The sequence below is a fragment of the Tamandua tetradactyla genome, chromosome 1 (genome assembly GCF_023851605.1).
Source record: "Tamandua tetradactyla isolate mTamTet1 chromosome 1, mTamTet1.pri, whole genome shotgun sequence".
NCBI lineage: Eukaryota > Metazoa > Chordata > Mammalia > Pilosa > Myrmecophagidae > Tamandua > Tamandua tetradactyla.
The window spans coordinates 143,311,074-143,334,076 of NC_135327.1; the positions used below are offsets into that span (position 1 = coordinate 143,311,074).

Below are 23,003 nucleotides of genomic sequence, written 5' to 3' on the forward strand. Positions count from 1 at the left end.
GCCGCCGCCGCCGCCGCCGCGGCCGCCGCCGCTGCCGCCATTTTCCCAGAGCGAGAGGCAGTGACACTGAGCGGGCGCAGGGGGCCGAGTCGGAGACCGTGCTTGAGTTCGGGAGCGACAACAGAGGGGGCATAGACACTCAAAGCAGCCTTGCCGTCGCCTCTGCGTTCCTGTTGACTGTCTGGGTTCCCCCTCCCCTACTCCTCGGTTGCTGGTGAAGAGGCTGCGCGCTGCTGATTGGGGAGGGGGTGTGTGGAGCTGGGTCTTGAGTCCGCAGTGGCTGCTGTCGGGGGGTCGCCTGATCGCGGAGGTGTGGAAAGAGTCCTTGGGGGTCGAGCCAGTAACAGGGTTCGGGTGTCTGGTGTGTGAACATCACAGGTCAGTGCCTGTCGTCTCCGTGGGAGTTCATGGGCTTTGCGGGGTGGGGGAACTTGTGTTTCAAGGGGGGGGGGTCTCATCTTTATCCTTCCGGGGGTGGGGGGTGCTGTCAACGTTGACTCTCAGGTGTCTTTGCTAGGGCAAGGCGTTGTTTAAATAGAATTTATTCTTTCTCTTCCCTGTCCCTAGAAAGGAGCATTATGGCGGGTTTTAGGGTTGGGGAAGGGGAACCGGCAGTTAAACCCCCTTGAGAGTGGGAGTTAGGGAGGGGGCGCCCTCCTCATTGGCAGCGGGTTAAGGCCGCTTGGGTGAGGAGGAAAGCTTGTGACTGTTGGTTGGGTTTATGTCTGAGTGGTCCTAGGAGCTGCCAGTTCTCACATTTCTTAACTGCATCTTGTTCAGCTGCTGAATAGCCGTATAGGCCCCATTTTATTCTTTCGTTTCCTCAGTGGCAGAAGAAAATTTATAATTTTCTTGTAAATACAAAGGGGGGCAAAGAAAACACCCCGTGTATCTTTCTTTGTGGGAGAAAGAGACAGCTCCTTAGTCTCTCCGGGAGAGGGTGAACCCGCCCCTGAGGTGATCACCCCCGTACCCAGCCTTCTCAGTCTCCTCTCCCACTCCTCTTGCATTACCGCCGTCCTTTACTGTACTGTAGGCTTATGATCCACGATATGGCACATTTCAGAAAAGCTTATTTTGACCAAGGGATTGGCATAAACACTGTGGTAGCAGACACGGATGAGAAACAAACGCTTCACTGTGCTAAAGGGGGTGGGGGTGGGGGTGGAGGTGGGGGGCGGGGAGAAAAAAAACAATCTAGAGTGCTCTCTTCACTGGCTTTAGTTCCGTAAGGATCGTTCTTATTAAAGACTGTTAAGAATTATGCATTTTAAAGTCAAAGCGAAATCTCTAGATTTAGCTCTAAATTAAGCTTCATTTTGCTTTTTTATTCCCTCTTTAGAGATGTAGTAATGTAAGGTGTTTGGAGTTTTGGAGACCTTGGAGAGAATTAAGTGAGGTGCATTCAGCTCTAAGCTGGAGGCATCAATACCTCATTGGAAAACATTCCGTTTTTTAAATTTAGTTTCTGAGATGGGGAGTAAAAACTGAAAATTCCCTCTTTTGTCCTTTACAGATTCTAAAAATGGCGGCCCCAGGCTGATGTTGTGGTAATCTAATCAGCTCGGGTCCTCCACACCCCATGCAGTGCGTTTGTCTGCAGCATATTACAGGCTTATTATGTTTACATGAAAAGACTGGTCTTCCCGCCCCCCTCCCCTTCCGGAATCGTTGACAAAAGTGTGTTGATTTTACTGCAAATTACAGTGCTGTGTTTTAGTTGATTAATTTTATTGGCTTTTCCTTAGAGGCAAATAAAATGACACCACTTTTGAAAAAAATAAAAACACTCAGGTAGCCTTGGAAATTTTAGTGGTAGGGATAGGTGCTCATAAACATTTAAAGAAATTCGTTTGGGAACAAGTAATAGCATTTGTTCGATTTAATTCAAGCATATTTTACTCAGTTTGCCAAAGTAAACTGAAATGATTAGTAAGTGTCTAAATGCAACCAATTTGTATGATTAGAGAGACGTTTTAATCTGAAGTGGAATGTTTCCTATCTAACTTTTGATCAATTTTGTGAGTTTTAGTTGTTGTACTCTGTTTCAGATTAATTTTTAGGGAGCTGTACAAACAAGCCTAAACCTGTTACTTCCTTTGGTATAGAGATGCTGCTTAACAACTATTATATTTTGCATCCATTTTTCTCCGTGTATTAAGTATTCCTGAAGAATTTTTCCAAGTTAATTGTGTATTTGATAATGTGAAGCTCTATTCTTTATTGCCGTTTAAAATTATTTTACGGCATACTACCATAATTATATATAAAAAAGTAAGCTTTATTTTAGTTTGTGATTCTCCCCCGCCCCCAACAAACATGACTGTTTACTTTTTATGTGGAATTTAGCCTATTTTAATAGACTTTAAATAAGAGCCTTCCCATAATAGAGTCTTGAATCCATTTTATGCTATTTTCGGAATCTTATAGGCTGAGATAGAAAGTTAAATGGTGTCCTTTAACTGTATTTTAAGAAGAGTGAATGGTTAGATTTAATTTTTTAGTGGGTCAGTCATCTTTTTGGCTTAAACTAAGTAGTGGGATATGAGTGGGCCATTAATGGCATTTAATGATCATACTGATTGTGGGACAACTGAAAGATGATTGCCTTTTAATCCAATAGTATTTACAAAGACTCTAGAGTTTACGCCCGTTCAATTCTCTTATTCTGTAGTGAATATTTTAGAACAGAGTTTACTTCATAGGATGAATATGTGAGCTAGGTAATGTTCTATTCTACAAAGTTATAGAAATAACTAACTGCTAGGGATTTTCTATGTATGAGTGAGTTTCATCATGGAAGACTCAGGTCTGTGCACGCAATCTTGCTCAGAAGCTTTAACATGTATTATTATAAAATGGAAAAAAAATAGTGGAGACTAGTGAGAGAGTTTGTGTAAGAATTTGAGGTTAATACTTAGGTCCTCCGTGAACTACAAAAGTCCAGATCCTTCACTGCTGTGTAGAGATTGTACATTTATTTTATAGGCTAGGTAGTTAAGAAGAGTGGTACTTTAAACTTACTATATAATGTATGAAATTAGTATACGTTAATGGAAATTTTATTTTTTGTAGCTGTAGGAGTGAACACTCTCTATGCTCATGTTTTCTTGGTAGTGACCTTGGTCAGGTCTAGACACATAAAGCAATTTGCTTTATTCAATTTCAGGCAAATATTAGAAATTACGAGGAGTTGTAAAAGCTGCCTTCAGCTTTCTTCATACTGGCTTGCTTCATTCCTTTGGGTTTTCGTTTGTTATCTTTGTTGTGTTTTGGTTCCTGTGCAATATTGTTTTAATTTGCATCTTATTTTAAATGGTTACTTTATCAATAATGTGGCTATAGGTGTATTCCCCAACTGACTATGATTTAAGTTAGAATTGTCAGGGCAAATTTATTGAAAAATTAGGCATAATTTTTGTTCTGGTCGAGTTTTGAAACACTGATTCCCTTGGGGGAAAACTAGTCAAATGGTCTTTGATCTTAGGTAGCTTTATTTTTGGAAACTATGTTTCAAACTTCCCTTTTCCTACTAGTGTAAGTTAAAGGATCCTTTTGATCCCAACTTAAGTTTAGAACATTTACAGGTCTTACCTACTTACTTTCGATGCTTTAGGACGTTGATAACTCTCCTACAGTTTTGGCTTGTTTGTCTTGCACACAGCTTCCAGCCAGAGAATCTTTTGCTGTATATACCACAGTAAGCTTTTAGACTTCTTGCATCTATAATTGAGGAAGTGGGGAGAAAAGTTGATTAGAAATTTTTCCCCTTAATAAGTACTTTAATGTGACTGTTGTGGTCTTATGGAAATTAGAACTTCTTTTAAATTGGCTTCTTAATTTCTAAGACGAATGTATCCGTTTTCATGCATCAATCTGCTGATGAAACCTATGGTTTTATTTTTAACGGTGTGTTATTCCAGATTTCTGTTTTTTTGGAGGCTACTATTGGCCCTTAAATGTGTAGTAGCATAGCGTGTTTAAAATGTTATATAAAGCTAATAGAACTTTGAAAAGCTATCAAGAACTGCTGAAGAAATCTTATGCAGTTTTCTTAACAGATGCTAAATTTATTACTTAAAAATATTTTAATTATGTATAATAGCTTTTATCTCTAAAGGATATATTCTTAGCAGATGTACGTACTCAGTTATTTGTTAAATATAAAGTTTTTCATTTAAACAAACTTCTCAGATATTCAGAGTAAGGGAACTGTTCCTTGTCATGTATTGAATTTAGAATGTAAGTCTAAAAATACTTGTGTTCTATAAGGCTTACTTTAAAAAAAATTTATTGTAGTAACATATATGCAACTTAAGATTTCCCATTTTAATACTTTCAGGTGTACAATTAAATGGTATTAATTACATTTGTAATGTTGTGCTGTCACCAACATCTATTACCAAACTTTCTCATCACCTCAAACAGAAACTCTGTACCCATTGAGCAACAACTCACCATTCTCCTCACTGCCACTCTCCCCCGCCATAATCTCCTATCTATTATCTATGAATTTGCTTATTCTAAGTATTTAGTATAGGTGAGATCATACAATATTTATATTTTTGAGTCTGGCTTATTTTACATGATATCTTCAGGGTTTATGTTGTGGCATGTATCAGAACTTCACTCTTTTTTACAGCTGAGTAATATTTCATTGCATGTGTACCTGAGACTTTTTATTCTTGAGTATAGAATTATTTTTACTGTATTTCTTTTTTTCATTATTTTTATGATAAAAATAAAATAAGAGAAATACTATTTGAAATATTGCTGTACAAATGTTAGCTAGGTTTTAAGGCTGGATTTAAAATTGAAGTTGTTCAAATTTACTATTTTGTAATGTACAAATGACGGGAAGGACTCTAATTTTTTTCCTTTGTATGGGAAGAGTAACTTTTGTATTACTTAAAATTTATTTAATATACAAGACCAATATTTTTAGTTCAAAATTTGTTTACTACACTAAATTTGAAGTAGACAGTGTTTAACTGTAAAAATCTTGTTGCAGTTAATGTATTTTATTCAGAGGTAGGAATTGACCCTATAATGATGCAATGAAATTGTTTTTTGATTTTGTGAGTACTGATGCTAAATGCTACATCACAGATCAAATGGTGGTGACACAAGCTAAATTAATTAAATTGTATTTGTATTTTTGAATGGGCCGAGAACTTTTTACTAGCTATTGAATAACTAGGATGCTTTTCATTTAAGTCATAGTTAGAAAAACAAGTTGGTCTTATATTCACTTGATATACATTTTCACTTGATATGAAATTAATACTTTTTTTTATAAGAAAGTCATGTTTCTAATGTTTGGTGAATATCAGAAATCTTGATTTGGTTATTTACCAAGACTATTTGTTTAGCATTTTGGGATGTTGGTCATTTTCAGTGCAACAGGTCAATCACAGAATTCTTTTTACATGTATTAAGACACCCTCAAAACAGACGTAATGCCTTTTATTGAGTAAATGTCTACTTATCCATCAACATTTTTAATAAAAATATTTAATTTTGCATTTTAAAATAGTCTTAAATGAGAAATCTGTGCTTAAGAAAAGACTTTGAAACAAGTCAACATGATAAAATGATTTGCCTAGCTTTCTTTATTTTTTTGATCAGCAATTGGAGGAAAGAGGTAATTTCCTAATAACTATTAGATGATTGCCTGGTTTAGCATTCATTCCAAAAAAAGAAACATTCTTGGTCCTGACGTTTATTATTTAGGAAGATAATACTGAGTAATCACACCTGTGGTTACAGCCAACTTGCTTGTGGTATTTAGGTCTGAGCCTATGGCAGAAAGCTAAGATATAACAGTGGCATTGAGTTAATTTTGGTTTGTAGTATTTATAAAATAATTTAAAAGTTCACACAATTATGTTATCTAACATTTTATCTGCAAACAAAAAATTAAAAATTTTAAATTTGTATTTTTTGTTTTCAAAGTATATTAAACATTTCTATTTAAAGACTTAAATGTGATTTACCCTGATGAGTTATTTTGACCTTATTTGAGTTAAATAAGTTTAAAGATTTAATGTTTTCCCATTTTCCTCAATGAGCCTAAAAAAAAAGTCAAGCTTAGTCAAGAGTATTTAGCAAAAAATGTGAAAATAATTACCCATCACTTCAGTTATTTATTTAAAACTATTTTTTATTGACACATTCACACACATGTCCATACCTGGTATACAATCAGTGGCTCACAATATCATAATGTAGTTGTGTATACATCACCATGATCATTTTTAGAACATTTGCATCACTCCAGAAAAAGAAGAAAAAAGGAAAAAAAACTCCTATGTCCCATACTCCTTACCCCTTCCTCTCATTAACCACTAGTATTTTGATCTATCTATTTTCTTTTACCCCTTAAACCCTCGTTATTTATTTATTTTTTTCTTTTTGTTATGGGGTAAAATAGATATAACATAGGGCGGTGCAGCAGTGACTCAGTGGTAGAATCCTTGTCTGCCATGCTGGAGATCCAGGTTCGATTCCCAGAGCCTGCACATGCAATAAATAAATAAATAAAATAGATATAATGTAAGTTTTGCTGTTTTAACCATTTAAAAAAATATATTTTTATTGTAAACCTTGAGAAACATACAAACATTCTTGACATGATTACAATCATTGGCTTCCAATATCATCACATAGTTGTGTATTCACCACTATGATCATTTTTTTTGAACATTTGCATCTCTCCAGCAAAAGAAATAAAAAAAAATTCATACATGGCATACCCCTAACCCCTTCCCTCTCATTGACCATTAGTATTTCAAACTACCCAATTTATTTTAACCTTTGTTCCCCCTATATTATTTATTTCTTATGCATATTGTTTACACATCTGTCCACACTGTAGAGAAAAGTAGCGTCAGACCAAGGTTTTCACAATCACACAGTTGCATTGCAAAAACTGTATCATTATATAGTCATCTTCAAGAAGCATTGCTACTGGAACACAGCTCAACAGTTTCAGTTCCCTGCAGCCATTCCACTACACCATCAGGTAAAAAGGGATATCTATCTAATGCTTAAGAATAACCTCCGAGATATCTTCTTGACTCTGTTTGAAATCTCAGCCACTGAAACTTCATTTTTTGTCATTTCTCTCTTCCTCTTTATGGTCAAGAAGTCTTTCTTAATCCCATGATGCTGGGTCCCGGCTCATCCTTGGGAATTCTGTCACATATTGCCAGGGAGATTTACACCCCTGGAAGGCTTGTCCGATGTAGGGGAGAAGGCAGTAAGTTCACCTTCCAAGTTGGCTTAGAGAGAGAAGCCACATCTGAGTAACAAAAGAGATTCTCTTGGGGTGACTCTTAGGCATAATTATAAGTAGGCTTAGCTTATCCTTTGCAGGAATAAGTTTCATAGGGGCGAGCCCCAAGATTGAGGGCTCAGCCTTTTGATTTGGTTGTCCCACTGCTTGCGAGAATATCAGAAATTCTCCAGATGGAGTTCTTTCCTCCTTTCTTCCCAGTTCCCCAAGGGGACTTTGCAAATACTTTATTCACTTCCTAATTACTTTGGAATATATTGGGGCATTACCCTAACCTGGAAAACCAACAAGAGCTCATGTCCTATTCAAGATTCCATATACTTATGGTGTTCAACTGAACTGACCATACAAGTTAAATTAAGTAATGTGCTGCCCAAAATAAAAATTTTTCAGCAAATAAACATCTCTCCTTTGGTCTCACACAGAAGTTGAAGTTTTAAAATATGGATTGTATCATACTTTATCCTGTATTCTGCTTTGCCAGATTAGCTTCATTCATATCTCTAGTTGAAGTCTGATCCTTTTTCAACAGTTCCTGTCTGGGGTAGTGCTGACTTTCACAGCTTTAGTGATCTAACTCTTGAGTCTCAGGTGTCACATTAATACTTGAAGTTTCTGGGAATGACCAAGTTATATGCAAACAGCCCAGTATCTCAGAATTTAGAAATAACAGTTACAACTCCTAAATATATGTGACTGCTGTAAGAGCTTACAATCTAGGACCCTCTGCAATAGGCCCCAGCATGATAACTCATGCTCTCAACTTCAGTTACCACTTAGGTTATTGTTACACAGTTTTGGGTTTTCAAAGTTTCACATATCTGGAGAATGAATGTATATGAAAAAGAAACACTCCTCTAATATTTTTGTTTTACTTCACAGACTAATAATGAAATACAATGGTTTCTTTTTTTATTTTACAGGATGTCTTTTGATTTCTTCTTCCTCTCTTGCTATATGTATCATAAAGAAAGGCAAGGTTCAGATTTTGAAAATCCATTTTCTCTCTAATGATGTGGCAGAAGATGGGGAGATTCTTGATATGACTGATTTAAATGGTTAGGACTGTGCTCCAGAGGCCATAAATTGAAGTCTGTGTGTTGTTTTGATGCATAGCTCTTCTTAAGAAAATAAATTGTCGAATTATTTACTTTTTTGCTTCTTCTCTTTAAGTGAAGCTGCTTAATTGGTTGAACTGACACAGACTTATCATATCTTAAATTTCTAGGCTTCCACCAAAATGATATTTTTGAAGCATAGACAAAAGATATATATGTTACTAGAATAAAAAAAAATGAATTTGAAAAGCTAATGTTTCCTTGGCATCAAGAATACCTAGAGAGATAATAAGATTGTTCATGCCTTGAGTGAGCTCACAGCGTATTGCAGTCTCTCAAAGGCCTGCTGTTTTATGGTTAGTTTTGAAGCAAGGAGTAGAAATTAGCTCCAGATACCTTAAATAAAGGAATTATTATAAGGCTAAATCTCACAGAACTTATTTGAAGAAAGTACAGATGGGCCTCACAGGAATTGGCAACATGTTAGATAGCCAGTATTTTCCATCTCGATTTCTCTAATTAGCTGTTACTGTTAAGGAGATGATGGTGGGTAAGTATTGATGGTGTATGTGTGTAGTTTCCTTGAATAAGAACCAAGAGAAAGAAACCTGGCAACAATTGCCTTTTTCAGGGATTCTGTAGATATTCAAATATACTTGGGAGGACTTCTGACACTCAACATTTGGTTATCACACAGATCCCATTTTGTGATTTAAAAATACAAATTTATATATAAGTATACAATAATTATATAAATTGAGGAATATAAATAACTCCCTTATACGCTTTACCCAGATTCCCTGACTTTTAATGGTTTGCTGCATTTGCTTTATTATTCTCTTTATAAGTGTGGTTTCTTTTTCTGAATCGTTTGAGAGTAGATTGCACACATCACACCCCTTTCCAATCTCTCAGTACTTCAGCATGCATTTCCTAAGAACAAGGATATTTTCTTATGTAACCAGAATAGTTATCAAATTCAGAAAATACTTTTAATCTAGTCTGTGAAATTACAGTTTCATCAGTTGTTGCAATTATGTCTTTATAACTTTTTTTCTTGATACAGTAGCCAATCTAAGATCACAGATTGCATTTGGTTCTCGTTGTCTCTTTAGCCTCCTTTAATCTGGAATAGTTCCTCAGCTTTCATGATACTGGCAGGCCTGTTATTTATATAGTGCCCCTCAATTTACGTTTGTCTAAGGTTTCTTCATGATTAGATTCAGAGTATGCATTTTTGGCTGTAATACCAGACAGTGATGTGTCCTTCTATCACAATGAAGCACAAGGTTATTGTACTTTACCAGAATGTTAATGGTTTCTCCACAGTGTAGTTACTATTTTTCCTTTTGTGATTACTAAGTAATTTGTGGGGAGATACTTTCAGATTGTGTAAATATTCTGTTCTTCAATACGTACTTTCCTTTTTAGGTTGAGCATCTAAATTGTGATTCTTGCCTGAATAAGTTTTTGCTTTGAAGGTTGCTAATACTCAAGGTTTTTAAGCAGTGGTTGGTTTCTGGATAGTAGGAACTGTGGGAGTTTTATTTTCCTGCTTTTAAAAATTTTCTGTAATGCATTTGAATTGATTTTGTAATCACAACAAATAAAAGACATTTTAGGGAAGGAAAATGCAAATAATTTAAACAGTATCAAGATAGTAATCCAGCAGTGCCCCACATAAATAGGATTTAAACGTTTTTTGGATATCAGTCTAATTTGAAATCCAGAACACAGAAATTAAGTACTTAAGGTGTTAAATTACTTTTAAAAAGTGATGTAGTTCCCATTAATTTCATTTTTAGAATGATTGCTAGGAAATTGAGTTACGTTCATATTGCTTAGGTTTATGATTTCCCCCCCAAAGCTAGCAGTTTGATTTCTAAGACAAGGCTGAAAGCATCTATTTTAATTGTGATATTACTCTCCCTTCTTTTAAAAAAATCTTCAAACAATTTCTTTAACTAAAATTTTTTTCCTGTAATAATTGAGGTATTATTTTGTACATATATGAAGTTAATGCATTTTAAAAAGGGGTTGGTGAGATGGCATGTTAAATTCAGTGGAGCATCAAACATCTATAAATCTTAGGTAAAGCAGTGTATGACCTTTGGAACCTTGTAATCAAAGAAATACATGCTCATTGCACAAAAGTTTACAAGGACAAGAAAAGGAAAAAAAAGAGGAAGTGTTTAGTTAGACTTTACATAGAGGTGTACCACTGTTATCATTTTAGCATATTTCCTTTCACTGATACCAAAAGTTGATAATGAATTTGGATGATAATTTAAATGCTATTCTGATTTAGACAGTGGGGTAAATTTTTTTAAAAAACTGATTAATATCTTTGGAAGTATTTTTGAGACTTGCAAATACTTAAAGTGGATATTATTTTCTCTAAAACTTAACATTCCCTTCTGAAAAGATGGAGATAATCTTATTTTAGAACAGGGGAATTAATGAAATGGTAAAATGGATACTTAGCATTTTTTAGGTACTAATTGATTGAGGTTTTTTAAAAAAACTTCTTTGAATTGACTGTATCCAATTGTCTAAGGTGAATGAAAGTTCAATTTGTAGTACCACCAAATCTGATCCCATTGTTTAAAGCAAGTATAGGGTAAATGGTGCAAAAAACAAGCCCTATGTTTTTCTGGCCTGAAAGAACATCCATAATGTTCTTTCAGGCCAGAAATCTCAACCTGATTATGTAAAGTAGCACACTATTACTGACTGAAAAGAAGGTAGGTATCTTCCAGTTAAATATTTCTCACTGTGGCTCAGGACCACCTGTATCAATTCCATGGGGTGCTTATTAAAATTAACCGTCCTGGGCCCTATCCCAGGATCACACATTTTAGAGTGGGGCCTTGAGTATGTCTTGTAGTACTAGTCCCAGCTGATTTTTTTTTAAGACTTTTTAATTGTATAGCATAACATATATACAAAGCAAAGAAATAAAAAAGCAGTAGTTTTTTTAAAAAAAATTTTAAAAAGATATGACAAGGAAGAAATACAAACATTCTTAACATATGATCATTCCGTTCTACATATATAATCAGTAATTCACAATATCATCACATAGTTGAAAAAGCGATAGTTTTCAAAGCACTCTTCAACAGATAGTTACAGACAGATCCCAGAGTTTGACATGGGCTACCATACGATCCTCTAAAATTTTTCCTTTTAGCTACTTCAGAATATAGGAGGCTAGAAGGCTTAAATTTTTTTTATCATCACAATTGACCAATTGACTTTTTTTCTTTTTTTGTGGTGAAAAATAGCATGTATACAAAAAAGCAATAAATTTCAAAGCACAGCAGCAGAATTAGTTGTAGAATTTCAGAGTTTGACTGGGTTACAGTCCAACAATTTTAGGTTTTTACTTCTAGTTGCTCTAAAATACTGGAGACTAAAAGAGATATCAGTTTAATGATTCACCAGCTGATTTTTATTCTGTTCTCACCCTTGCCTTTTATTTCTTAAATAACTTTCCTCTATCAGAGAGGTTAAATAACTTTCAGAGAGGTTAAATAACTTTCCCAAGGTCATATAGTTAGGTTGATCAGGGAACTAAAACTTAGGTCCTGATGTTTGATGAGTGCTTTATACTTTTCAAAGGTACTATATTCATTCTTTTCTTGAGAATTTAGGCCACAATACTGGAATTTCTGAATGAGGAAAAGCTGGTCTTTGTGCATGTCATTTAATAGACTCTTTATGTACTGTTTCTGTACATCCCAATTCAAGATAATTTGTTAGTTTCCAGAACCTATGTGTTATTTTAAAGGGGTCTTGGACTGGAACCGTAGTGATACTAGATTGGGATCAAGTTGCAATAAGCATTGAATCCAGGATGAACATAGGAACTTTATGGGGGAACTACTGAAAAGTTTGCTTTGTGAAATGACATAATGGAATGTGCTTATTTCCTCCTTCCAAACTTAAGACTATGAAAGTAATACGTGTTTATTAAAAGAGCTCAGTACCTCTTTAGAGATATTACACAGGATTTAAAAGTAGAGATTTAAGAACCAAACAGCTTTCGTTTGTGCCAAACCAAGTCATACTAGCTGTGTGAGCTTGGGTAAGTTACTTAACCTTTTTAATGCCTTAGTTTCTGGATCTGAAAAATGGAGATATTGATAGAGCCTTATCACATAGGATCGTTTTGAGAAGTGAATGAATTAATGTGTATGAAATTCTTTTTGAAGCTTTTTCATCTCTTTCTGCCATAGTTTTTTCTGGAAAAAAGTGAATATCTCTCATCCCTAGGATTTCTCATATGCCGAGTTAATCACTGTTCCTACTTTGTAAATTTTTCTGAAGTGTTTTATCTAGATACTTTAGAAATGTTTACCTTCATTTAACCAACTTGGAGGATTAATAGAAGCCCTCTGTTCCTTCTTTCAAAAATGCTAATGCCCATTGCATGTTGGATGAAACTATTCTGTGCTGATTTCACCAGTTCAGCTGAATGCTCTGAAGAGCATATATCCTACTTTGTAGCATTCTTTTTTCATTTAATATTTTGGAAATCCAAAAATGTTATTTTAGAATCAGACTCTGGTTTGTTCATGGAATTTATAGAACCCTGCCTGATGAAATGACAGATTCCTAATGCTTGCAACTTAACGGAAGAAGTGACTTAACCAGGCTGAATAACTTTTGTTATCTTGTAAGATTTAAATTCTACTCTTAAGGACTTTTCTAACTCTGATAATATTGTTTCCTAGATTCATTGGCTGTCAAATAGTTTAGTTTCCTTTATGTGACAGCATCTTACTAGCTACTAATTTTGGTTTTCTGATCTTGTACATGCTTCCTAAAGTAAGAAACTGAAGATTGTGTTGGCTAATATCATGGGGATGAGTTTGTGTGCTTTTTCAAATTTAACTTGGACTTACTTGTATTGTAATCTACTTGCTCTGTATTAGTAGTACTCTATTAACCACACATTAATAATTGCTTGTTCTTTGAATTTCAAAGTAAAACTGTCAGATTTTTAGAGTATTATTCACAATTATATGATGATATTATGGACCACTGATTGTACACCATGTCCAGAATGTATGTTTATATGTTTATTAATAAAAATAATTTTTAAAAAAGTCTTATTGTAACCACAAGCCTTCCAATATTGTATAATTATGCTGAGGAGAACTGATATTTAATTTTGACCTATGAATTTGACATGTGATGATAGTGGAAATTGTATCTAAAAAGAGATTCTGCTGGTGTTGACTAAAATACCACTTACAGGAGTTTACAATTTATGCCCTGTTTACCTCCTGAAGTAAATGATTCATTAAAGATTTTAGGAAAAGTATTTCTAACTCAGTCCTCGACTTTGCGGAGCATGTTCTCTTTGTTCACATGGATTTTACATGAGTGGCTGATCAGCTCAGCATATGTTGGTTATTTCTTCACAAAAGGGTCTTTACAATAATGTTTGAAAGTGAAAATGGGTGTAGCCTATCTCTTAGTGAATTAGTCCCTTATACCTCCTATCTACCCAAACTCATTCCTGTCATTTTTCTTATCATTTCCCCCTTTTATTATAAAATTTCTAAGTGATTGTATGCTTTGTTCTAGACAGACTACTCTAAAACATTTAATAGGTTAATGAAGTTTGCGTATATAAATATTTTTCTTGATAGAGACTTAGAGCTAGTCATTCCATAATTTTCTTTGTCGTAATTCATTTTTGAGGATAAGGTGCCATAGATAATTTTTTTCCCTAGGCCTCAGCTGTCTAGCTCCCTAGTTGTAATACATTAGTCCTTCCATTTCCAGGTTTTTGTTTGTCTTTATCTGTATTGCTGTATGAAGAGGAAGAATTTAATCTTTGATTACTGTAAGTCTTGGAATTAAAGGACTGGGGAAAATACTGTTGACGTAAACGCTTGAATATGGAATGTATTTACGCATAATTTTTTCTTGTTCTTTTTTTCAGTTGGTCCCTTGTTGATTTTATAGGTTGTTAAATACTTAGAAGTTAAGCTACTTTTACATACTGGTTACACTTTAAACTTAAGATGTTACAGTAAATATTTTAAATGCCTGTGGATTGGTCAGTATAACTTATCAGATCTATGTAGTGATAGAGCTGCTGTTCTTTGCATTTGAGTGGCCTCAGAGATCAATTTTAAAGGGATCAGATTAACTGAATTATCACTGAAATGAATTATATAATTTTCATATCTTCTAAAAGGCAAGAGAACGTACATTAATAAATTATTATCTATAATATATTTTATGTATCTTATTTATTCTGCGCAACAGCTCTGCAAAGTAGATATTTTACCTGTTTTCCAAGGGAGGCCTAGAGAGGATGAGACCATTTTTTAGAGTCACATAGTAAAGAGTGCCTACTTAAGAATTTGAATTCAAGTCTCTAGCTCCAAAATAGATTGTTTTTTAACATATATGATAAGTTAAGCTATTTGAAAATCTTCATTGCTTTCTTCTGATCCTTATAAAGGACAATTCTTGAGAAGTAAGGAGCATTAATCAATGGGAGTTGCTTAAGACTACTCTAAGATACCCTTGATTATATTGGATTGCTCTAGTTCTTTTAAAACACCTTATGAACAATTTAATTAAATGTTTTCTTACTGTAATATGCACACACATACTTGCACACACACACATATGCCATAAAATTTACTATTTTAACATTTTAAAGTATATAATTAAATGAATAACTTAAATTTCTTTTAAATTTAAACAATTTAAAACCTAGAGCAGATTCAGGGGTATAATGCATACTCAGTAAATATGTTAAATAGATGAATTTGAATTGACTTTATTTTATTTTGAAATAATAGAAAAGCTGCCAAAATCTGGGGAAATATGCTTAAACAACAGTGGCGATTTCTTTGATTATTTAGAGACAAAGTACTTAGAACTTTTTCTCAGGTGATGAGCTAGAATGGTTGCTGACAGGAAATTTTTTCATGTGGTGAAGATGATGATTAGTACTTGGATGAGGACATGGAGATTGAAGAAATATGAATCTGAAACACTGGGGAGGCACAAAAGACTGGATGACAGTATAATAGGAGCCTGGAAGAAAGAATGATTAAAAGGAGAACTGGGAGAATAAGGTACCTGTAAGAATGGAATGGAAGAAGATATGTGGGGAAGATGTGGTTTGAAGGTTTGTTTGATTTTTGAAGTGATGGCAGATGTTTGAGTAGATAATATTCCTATAGTGGCTAGGAATAGGAAGTTAAATAGTAAAGAATGGTTGAATTCAAGATTGATGAGAGACAAATATTGGGAGAACTGGGCCTTGGGGGACAACCGTATTTTAGGATAATAAGGGAAAGAGAAGTAATTAGAAAAATAAAAAGTATTCCAGGGGGAAATAAACCATTAACATTCTTCAATGGCATTTTTTAAAGAAAAGATCTGTTTATGTTCTTCTAAAGGGAGGAGGAGAGATTTGAGTATGATAGAGAGGGGAAGTATGGTTTAACCAAGAATAACTTAGATGGTATTTAAGAGCCACCACATTCTAAGTTTTGAGAGCTAAATGTAAATATCCTAATTCTTGCTGTTAGATGAGGTGGATGATTTTAGTTGTAGAAGATACACATCTAACATCTGTTCCAAAATAGTATGTGTCAAATTATAAACCAGTGATAAAAAATATATGTGTGTTCTAGTTTGCTAGCTGCTGGAATGCAATATACTAGAAATGAAATGGCTTTTAAAAAGGTGAATCTAATAAATAGCTAGTTTACAGTTCTAAGGCCAAGTGAATGTCCCAATTAAAGCAAGTGTATAGAAATGTCCAATCTAAGGCATCCAGGAAAAGATACCTTGGTTCAAGAAGGCTGATGACATTCATGGTTTCTCTCAGATGGAAGGGCATGTGATGAAGTGTTTCAGCTTTCTCTCCCAGCTTCTCGTATGGAGCTTCCTTGGGAAGCTTCTTTGTTTTCCTTCTTCATCTCCAATGTTTCTGGCAGTGTGGGCTCTTGGCCTTGTGGTTCTGCTTGGCCCTGCTGTGGCTTTCTCGTGGCTCTGTCATTCTACTCTCTCACAATCTCATAACTTTCTCTCTTGCCATTCTCTAGCTTTTACCAAAGTGCTGCTTCTTTAAAGGATTCCAGTAAAACCAATCAGGACCCACCTGGAATCGACATGTCTCCACCTGTCAGGTTTAATACCCACACTGAGTCACATCTCCATGGAAATAAGCTAATTAAAGTTTCCATCATACAGTACTGGATAGGAATTAGAAGAAACCGTTCCTCCCTCAAGGTTGATTAGGATTAACACATGACTTTTCTAGAGTACATAAAACCAGCACAACATGTAATACATTTTGAAAGGTGAATAAGGGATGCAGAGTGTGAAATAAGCCTATTCAGTTAGGGTGGAATAGGTTTTATAGCTGAAACAGTTTTTTGAGATTACCTAGTTGAATTTTAGGTTACACATGAGGAAGCAGTCTTCCAGAGGTTGATCTACTAGAAACCTAAAGCCAGTGTTGTGGTAGAAATGTCTAAGTTGGAAGTCTTCAAGTAAGGAGTGTTATTTAAATGATCTTTGTAGGTTTAATAAAATTTTTATTGTGTGGGATGAATATAAGGACAGGAAAATTACTTTAGAAAAGTTGAAGATGAATGAGCAAGAATATACCAACAATAGTGAAGAGATTTTCATAATCAAAGGAATTATATTTTGGAATATTAGTATGGAACACAGTAACCTTAAGTCTTGTTCAAGGTAATTACTGGGAACTATAATGCTTTTGTTGAACAGGACAAAGTTATGAGGAAATTAGTGTCTTTTGATATATATTCTAATCAATGTGTGAGCTATAGTACTAGAATGGCGCACTGAAGAGAATACCTTTTAAAAAATATTTTAAAAAATATTTTTATTGATGAAACAACATACAGACACATTCTTACTTAACATATAAATATTCCATACATAGCATTCAATCAGTGACCTACAATATCTTCACATAGTTGTATATTCATCACCATGATTTAAAAAAAATATTTTTAATAGCATAAGATAACCAGGCTACCACCTAAACCTATTGAATCATTAGGAGTATGAGTGAGGCCCTGAATCTGTCCTTTTTCATTCCCTTTTCCAAGTATACAAGATGTAGCAGTGTGGATTTAGTTTGAAACCACTGGTTTAAAGGTCAAGTTAGAAGAGGAAGAGAAACTACCTAGAAAATTGTCTGATGGTTCAGGTCTGAGAGAATAAATTAAAGGCAGTGGGATTAAAAAGATTTTTTTAAATCTTGTTAAAATAGTGGTAGAAGGAATATTTGGTTAACCTGGGAGATAGGGTATATTTGTTTAAAACTTGAAATAAAAGGATGAAAGAAAAATTTTACCAGCTACTCTTACCTGGTGGTATACATATTTAAAAGCTAAAAAAAAGTAATAATGTACTAACCTAATAGTCTATATAGAGTTGAGTGAATAAATGTGTTTCCAGTTTTTTTGTTTGATTGATTTTTAAATTAAAACAGTGTTTTGGTTTGCTAAAGCTGCCGGAATACAAAATATCAGAAATGGATTGGCTTTTATAAAGGGAATTTATTAAGCCATAAGTTGATAGTTCTAAGGCCGTAAAGATATCCCAGAGTAAGGTATGGTAGTTAGATTTAGTTGTCAGCTTGGCCAGGTGAAGGTACCTAGTTCTGTTGCTGTGGACATGAGCCGATGGTATGTGAACCTCATCTATTGCTGATTTACATCTGCAGTCGGCTAGGAGGCGTGCCTACTACAATGAATGATGTTTGATTTAATTGGCTGGTGCTTAAATGAGAGAGCTCAGCATAGCACAGCCCAAGCAGCTCAGCATACCTCATCTCAGCACTGGCAGCTCAGCCCAGGCCTTTGGAGATGCAGAAAGAAATCACCCTGGGAAAAGTTGTTGGAACCCAGAGGCCTGGAAAGAAGGCCAGCAGAGATTGCCTTGTGCCTTCCTGTGTAAGAAAGAACCTCAGTTGAAGGTTAGCTGCTTTTCCTCTGAAGAACTAATGAAATAAATCCCCGTTTATTTAAAACCAGTCCATCTCTGGTGTGTTACATTCCAGCAGCTAGCAAACTAGAACACAAGGCATCTGGAGAAAGATACTTTTGACTCTGAAGACGGGTCTAGATGGCATCTGGGTTTCCTGTCTCATGGGAAGGCATGTGGCTGGTGTTTGCTGTTCTTTCTTTTCTTTTTTTTTTTTTTTAATATTTTATTGATAAATCTTTATACACAAGCAATCCATACATGGTGTGCAGTCAGTGACTCACAATATCATCACATAGTCGTGTATTTATTACCATGATCATTTTTTAGAACATATGCATCACTCCAGAAAAAGAAATAAAAAATAAAAGACTCATTCATAGCATACCCCTTTCTTCTCCTTCTCGTTGTGCTAGTCCTGTCATAGCTTCTCTGGGGCAGATTTTGGATTTCTTCTCTTAGCTTCCCTTGGTTCCCTCCAGATTCTGGTTTTTCAGTACTGTTGATCCTTGCTTAGCGTCCCATGGAAAGGTGCATGGCGATGTCTACTGGGCTCTGCTTTTCCAAACATCTGCATCTATGTTGGCTCTGAACTCTCTCTCTCTTTGTGAGTTCTTTTAAGGGCTCTAGTAAACTAATTAAGATCTACCTTGATTGGGCAGAGTCACATCTCATTTAATCAAAAGATCCCACCCACGTTAGATCACTTCTATCTCTTGGGAGTAATCTAATCAAAAGTCATGCCCACCATTGGGTGTGTCACATATCCATGGAAGCAACCTAGTCATGAGGTCCCACCCTACATACAATACTGAATCAGAATTAAAATAACATGGCTTTTTGGGGGTACATAACAGACATAACACTACTTTTGGAAGAGTATTTTTTTCTTTTCTGCCCTTTAGACAGGTGGAATTTACCAGTGAAACAAGTTTTTCATGTCACGTTTTGTGTCAAATACTAAGTATTTTTCTTTTAGCCAGTGATTTTCAAGCTGTTCTACCAGAAGCCTTAGGCTTTTCATGGAATTTAATTGATAGTAGGAGGATGTGCAGCCAGACTACTCCACCCCCACTTAACCATAGGCATAGCAAATATGAGGTACAAATGCCTACTGTACCCATTGGCAGACATCACTGATTAGTTGTAGTATTCTCCCATTATATTTGGCGATGACTTCCCTAATGCAGCTCTTCAAAATGTCTCTAGCAAAGTAGAAATTGAAAAAGCAAAGGAGATTAAAATTATTTTCAGCCTAGAACCAGAATAATTAATGTGTAAGATTTCATATATAGAAAAGGTTCTACCAGTGTTTTAAAAAAAAGTTTAAAGGCCATACTTAAAATGCCTTTTTAAAATAAGATTTTTATTTCCAGGTATTTGTAGATTCACATGCAATTGTAAGAAATAATACAGGCAGCTTCTGTATATTCTTTACCGAAGTATCCCTGAAGGGTAACATTTTGCAGTATCATGAACAATACGACCAGGATATTGACATTGATGAAACCCACCCATCTTACCCAGATTCTCACAGTTTTACTTATACTTATTTGTGCTTGTATTTGTGTGTATGTATTTAATCCTGTGCCATTTTATCACATGTGTAGCTTCCTGTATCCACCATCACAATCAAGATACAGAATAGTTCCATCACCACAGGGATCCCTGGTGTTGCTATCTTATAACCACCCCTGCCTTCTTCAACCACTCCCCCCAACTCCCCACTAATTTATTCTCCATTTCTATAATTCATTTCAAGAATTTTGTGTAAATGGAATTATACAGTATGTATCCTTTTGGGGTTAGTGTTTTTCACTCAGCATTGTTCCCTTGACATTTATACAAGTTGGTGTGTGTGTTGTAGTTGGTCCCTTCTTATTGCTGAGTAGTATCCATTTAAACTTAGCATTTGTACCTCATATTTGCTCACTTTTATTAGTTTATTTGATTCTGTTTATCCTGGGACTTGGGTATGCACTTGAAAAATTACTCATATAGAGAACAATTAAATTTCTTTTTTTAATTGAAGATAATTTTATAACCATCAATGTATATGTTATTTACATTATGCTTTATAGTAATCACTTAATACTTTTGTACATAAAAGTAAGATTTCGAGGAATTTGGGAAGGTGGTTATTCTTAAATTTGAAGATTCTTTTTCTTTTACACTTGTATATTAAGCAATGCATCTAAGATATACAGTTGTGGATCATTTGGCCAGTAGAAATTGAGACTAGATAACTATTTTAGAATGAAATCACTTTTGTTAGTAACATCCTCATGGCATGAACAAAGATTATTGAAAGAACTGTTTTATGTGTGTAGGAAGTACAAATTGAACATTTATAATCAGGGACTCTGATCTAACTAGAAATCAGTCATGGAATTGCAAATTGTATGAAGGCCACGTTTCAATAGATTTTATACTATAGTTCCACGATTCCCAACACTTGTGGGCTGACAGATACAATTAAAAAATAATAGCATGGTGCATTAAAAAAAAATGGATAGTATTGAAATTCATTTAAATTTGAGAGGTTTTGTGTTGGGGGTAATTCATTTAAATTTGAGAGGTTTTGTGTTAGGGGTACAGGTGTGTGGCAGTGTTTTATCTGATTGCAAAATGTGTTGCAAGTAGTTTCCACAAAGCCCTAGTAGGGGAATGGTAGCCCATTATATAACGACAAGTATAATTTACTGTATCATAGTCATACATATGTTTTTAAAAACGGGCTTTAAAAGTGTTAAAATACTTCTTTTACTTTAATTTATTTTCCAATGTCAAATCTGTAGTGAACCTAATAATAAGGCAAACTGGGTTGCAAGTTAAGCCAGTGTGAAATTTAAAAATACTGGATCATTTGGGAAAGCGCCTCATCCAAGAATATATAAGGTTAGTTTGATGCTCATTGGGGGATCATATCATGAGAGTTGCCATTGGTTTGTTCTTCCTTTTTATTTTTTATTTTTCGGTACATGGTCCGGGAATTGAACCCGGGTCTCCCACGTAGAAGGCAAGCGTTCTACACTGAGCCACCTGCGCACCCTGCCATTGGTTTATTCTTAAGGAGTCTAATTTTAGGAGAACTGATTTTGTTTTGACAAGAATTCTGTAAAAAGATTTCAGGGGGCAAGTGGCTTATTTATTTTATCACTCTGTACACAGAATTTACGCTTAAGAAATGACTTGAAAAAGAATATTTGAAATATAAGGTCTATTCAAAAAAATTTTTTTGTATACTGTATGGTGGGGTTATGTTTCATTATTTTTCTATGTGAATATTCTGTTTATTGCAGCACTGTTTGTTGAATTTTTGTTTGTTTTGCTTGCTTGTTTTTCTGGGGGAAGTGCATGGATAAGGAATTGAACCCAGATCTCCCCAAGGCAGGTGAGAATTCTACCACTGAACTACCCTTGCACTGCCCTGTGGTTCAATTATTAAGTGAAACTGTTTCTAACACATTATCTGAATTTGCAGTACAATATATAAACATTGCTTTCTTATTTATTGACAAAAATGGACTCTGGTATACATCAGAAACTTAATAGCTTACTTGTATTTTACAAGTGTAATAATGGAATTGTTCTCCAGTGCTTATCATTTAAGAATTTTTCCTAAATAACTCCCAAGAATTTTAACTGATAAAAATAACTGAACTTAGTGCCACCACACAATCATTGAAATAATTCAGAAATGTATTTCATGATTATTCTTATTTAAAGATGAGGAAACTAAGGCATTGAGAAAGTGGTCTTTATTAAAAAGTGGCACAGTGTAAAAGCTGAACCATGGCTGCTTTGATATTGAAGTTAGTAATAATTTGTTGTTGTACTAAATATTGTACAGCAAAGCTTTAGAAACTTTTATAGAACAAGAAAATGCATCCTTTGAATGTTGAATTTTGCAGATAGATTCCATTTTTAACTCCACCAACAATAACCTTGTTACAAGAAGATAGACTTTTCTAAATAGAAATTTTATTTGCTGTCAAAGTATTACAGCCGTGGGCTCGACAATGCTTGCATGACCAATGGGGACAAGAATTGTAACAAAAGAAGGGTATCAGTGGCTGGGACAGTTCAAGTAGAATGGAAAGGCTATTCTAGAGGCTACTCTTCCACAAACTTCATCTAGATACTGCCGTTTACCATTGTTTGCCAAACCCCAATTAAAACTATTCCTGCCAACCCTAAAGAACACCTAGGTCTCTATCTGAGATTTTACAAAACTTGCATGCAGTACTTCTACTTTCCAGAAACCTACACCCTCCAGATGGCTTCCTAGGCCAGAAAAGTTCTGAAACCCAGAGGGGACAGTTTCTCCAGAATATCAATTAGCTCCACCCCCATCCCATATTATTGACAGTCCTTTCCAGCATGAGAAAGTTAGACTTGGCATAGTACAAATACGTCTAAAGACTGGGAAAAAGATCAAAGGAGGAGGGGGCTATAAAAGAGAAGATAGAATGTGACAAATAAGTGTGACTGCTGAATCATTATATTTCTTTTAGTCTCCAGTGTCTTAGAGCAACTAGAAGGAAAAAACCTGAAATTGTGGAATTGTAACCCATATCAAACTCTGAAATTTTGTTTTAAAATTACTTGTTACAATGTACTTTGAAATTTATTGCTTTTTT

At 34.8% G+C, this 23,003-nt stretch overlaps 1 protein-coding gene across 6 annotated transcripts in view; it reads left to right on the forward strand.

Moving 5' to 3' along the window:
* Positions 1 to 23,003, forward strand: part of KMT2E (lysine methyltransferase 2E (inactive)) — a 120,934-nt gene that overhangs the window by 1,255 nt on the left and 96,676 nt on the right. For 5 of the 6 annotated variants that reach the window (XM_077159294.1, XM_077159315.1, XM_077159275.1 and 2 more), the window contains exon 1: positions 12 to 378. The exons of the other annotated variant lie outside the window; for it this stretch is intronic. The gene's annotated coding sequence lies outside the window, so the exon portion shown is untranslated. Of the gene's footprint in view, positions 1 to 11; positions 379 to 23,003 lie in introns of those variants that run through there. 6 annotated transcript variants of the gene reach the window in all.